The sequence below is a fragment of the Desmodus rotundus genome, chromosome X (genome assembly GCF_022682495.2).
Source record: "Desmodus rotundus isolate HL8 chromosome X, HLdesRot8A.1, whole genome shotgun sequence".
Lineage (NCBI taxonomy): Eukaryota > Metazoa > Chordata > Mammalia > Chiroptera > Phyllostomidae > Desmodus > Desmodus rotundus.
This window is the reverse complement of record NC_071400.1, coordinates 23779669-23783440: the sequence shown is the minus strand read 5'-3', so window position 1 is coordinate 23783440 and position 3772 is coordinate 23779669. Positions and strand designations below refer to the sequence as shown.

The window sequence follows — 3772 nt, the reverse complement described above, 5'->3', positions numbered from 1 at the left end:
TTTGCCCACCTCCACCCAGCCCCCACCCCCATCTCCTCTGGCCGTCACCGCACTGTTGCCTGTGTCTGTGAGTCATGGATATATGTTTTTGGCTAAGATATCTGATTAATGGTTTCAGTGACCACACAAGATAAAGAACAAAGAAATAAAAAACATAAAGAATAAGGAAAACTCATGTAGAACAAGTTCAGGAAGGCCATTAAGTAGATGAATAATAAAATCAACAAGCAGCAACAACAAAGCCGGAAAAACCAGAAAATCTGATTTTCATTGTTGCTTTTTATATAAAATGTACAGTCATAAATAAATGTTATAAGACATGCAAAGAAACAAGAACGTATGACATACACAGGAAACAAAGCAGTAGATAAAACTGTCCTTAAGAAGCTACAGATATTGGAATTGCTAGATATAAACTATAAATAAGCTACTTTAAGTATGTGCTGGGGACAAAAGAAAGTTGTCTAAAAGAACTAAAAGGAAGTATGAGAATAATGTCTCACTTAAGAGAAAATATAAAGAATAGAAATTATAAGAAAAGAGACACAGAAATTTTACAGTAACATATTCAAAAATCTTTAAAAAGAACATCAATCAGGAATTTGATATCTAAAAAACTTTCATTTCAAAAATGAAAAAAATCAAGATATTTCCAGAAAAACAAAAACTGAGGAAATTTATTGGTAGGAGAACTACCCTCTAAGTAATACTAAAGGGAGTATTTCTGGCTGAAATGAAAGGACACTAGTTAGTGAAAGAAATTCATATAAAGAAACAAAAAGTACCACTACAGGTAACTACATAAGTAAATATAAATTACAATATAAATGTATTTTTGTAACTCTTTTTTTTCTATTTGGTATATATGAAATATACATATAGCAAAAGTATAAATATGTGCTAGTGAGACCATAAAATATAAAAATATAAAATAGACTCATTTCAGCTTTAAGGACACATAAAGACTTAAGGTGGAGATGGAAAAAGATTAATAATACAAGTAGAAACCAAAATAGAACAGGGTTAGACTAAACAGATTTTAAGCCAAAAATGGTAACAAGAGATAAAAATGGTCATTATATAATGATAAGGGGTCATTTCATCAAGAAGATACAACCATCATAAACATACATGTACCCAACATCGGAAAACCTATATATGTTAAGTGTTAAGAGATCTGAAGGTAGAAATAGACAAAAAGTAAAATAACAAAAGGGACGTCAATACCCCACATTCACAATATATAGGTCATCTAGACAGAAATCAATAATGTGTTGTTCAACTTAAACTGTACTTTAGGCTAAATAGATGTTGCATTAAAACTATTTAAGGGTTACGTTCTTAGTTGTCATTTTCTTTAAAATTTCTCAGGAAATTTTATTAGTTTACATGAGAATAAGTCCAGATTTATGAAATGTTTGTCTGGTGTACTCTTGTTTTCTTCCTCTTAAATTCTGTACATGTGGAAAATTATGTTTCTAAAAAGAAAAGGGAATCAAATAATTACTGAATGTACAGTAGCACTTCCTCTATGAAAAAGTGAGATGAATGAACATATATCACTTGACTTGTGGCTGTTCGAAGTGCCTGTGGCACAGTCATAAGAACTAAAAAGGAAATCTTTACTCATTTCGTTTAAATAATACTTTTCTGTGATTATAAAGAATCATTTTGTGAAAAGTACCTATGAATGAAGCAAGGAATTTATGAAATATTGACATATCTGCTACATGAACAGGTTGTCTGAATTATTCAATAAAAAAGAATTTTGACAAAGTTTATATACTTTTCAGAATGCTTCTTGTACTCAAGATATTATGTGCTTCTATTCATTCAAAAATGATTTTTTGAACAGTACATTTATATATAAACAACACAGATGGCTCATTATGTTTCTATTTTGTGCACTTTGGGAACTTCCAAGTCTTCTGTTTTTTAATATGCTCTGATTTCACTTGCTGTGTAGAAGAATCTGCTCTAAATCTCTGATACAAACTTTTTCCAAGGCAATGCATGGCCGCAATATTTTAATTATTCACTATATACAGTGTTGACACTATTCAGTGAGTGTTGAGAGACAGCAATCTAAGATACATTACTACAATTTTCTCTGGGTTAATATGTACATAAAACTATGGCTTAGTTTGATACTTCATTGAATAGTAATATAACCTGAATGTTCATTGCAGGTATACTGTGCAACATTACTGCTTTTTATTGTGTTATCTATTGAAAAAAAATGTGTATTAAGTCAGTAGAGTGGGGAAAGTTTTCTGTGTCATCACGGAAGATATTTAGTCCTAGTAATTTAGCTTTATATTTTTGAAGGGAAAGAGTAAAAGTTTATATTTTTCATATGTGTGATATGGAACTCATAAAACTTTTACTCCCAAAGCACCCTCCAGTGCTCGTTGCCTCCAGTGGCAGCACATATACTAAGATTGGAATGACATGGAGATTAGCTTGGCCCCTGCACAAGGATGGCACCCAAGGCACCCTAGAGATACTCAATAAATATTAATTGCTTGATTGATAACAAAAACCTTTCTCGAGTTGTCTGTCCAGACCTCACTGATATTTTCAGGGAGCTATCAGTTCTATCTTTCTACACTTTCATTAGTATAGTGAGGCTAAATGTGAAAAAGGCAGAACAGATTTGGTTGTTCCAGAATCAGTGGGATAATTTAGTAGAGAAACATTTCTTGAATTGCTGGTGTCAAAAAGTTTGACATCTTTCTATGGTGCATCATTTGTTCCCAGTACCTTGAACACAGACTAAGGAAAGCACAATGCAACTTTCCAGTTCTTCTACTCTGCCTATGTAATTGGGAGGAAGAAAAAGGAATTAATAATATTTCTCACTACTCAGAAGATAGAGAAGGTCGAGGTCAGGACTGTAGAGGTCTAGTGTCCATGACCTAATATAAGGTGGTTGCTTACATATGTTCATGATAATTGGTTAGCTGAATGCGTGACTACTCTTACAAACATGGTGAGTTTTTTTCCATGGTTTAGTAATGTGGTTATATATTCTTATTGTGTCATTGCATGTTTTATTTTCTGAAATAGAATTATATTTGCAAATTTTATTACTAAACATAAAGGGAGTTAACTGAATATAATATTACAGTATTTAGGTATATGCACAAGAGATTAGAAGAGTGAATGTAATATGTATCAACTCTTCAGCTCCCTCAGTTACTAAAATCTAGTTATTCAGAAATCACATTAGAGGCACAGATTACTTTGGATCTTCTGCAGAGTTAATGTGCATAAAATATACCAAACTCTAAGAGGAAAAACTCTGTCATGTACTAGTCAGTTCAGCTGTCTAATGAAATCACCTGAGAACTGTGAGCATAAGATTTAAACTGTAAGTGGATAAATACTGTCCCTGGTTTATCAGTTGTGCAAGAGCATGACTGTATCCAGCAATTCATTTACTGTTAATGAAGCTTTTAATAATCCACTGGCTAGGCTGTCCATTTAACTAGCAAAATCTGACCTTTAAATGGACACTATCTTTATAAATTGTTTTCTCTTGTGTTTTCATAGCACTGTTCTTTTTTTTTTTTTGGCAAATAAAGTACTTTTTCAGTTTTAAAAAGTACATATGCATTTCCTAGAAAATAATCATTAAAATTTAAAGTAGAAATAGAAAATTGATTTCAGTTTAAACCAACCAAAAGAGATATGTATCATAGTCATTAAATATCTTGTTTGCTGTATTTATTATCTTTTCTTCCAAGCTCATTAAGAAAGAGTCCAGCAA

General features: G+C 31.7%; 1 pseudogene; it reads left to right on the top strand.

Moving 5' to 3' along the window:
* Positions 1–2420: 2420 nt before the first annotated feature.
* LOC112310939 (U6 spliceosomal RNA) lies at positions 2421–2518 on the top strand (annotated as a pseudogene).
* The last annotated feature ends 1254 nt before the right edge of the window (positions 2519–3772 follow it).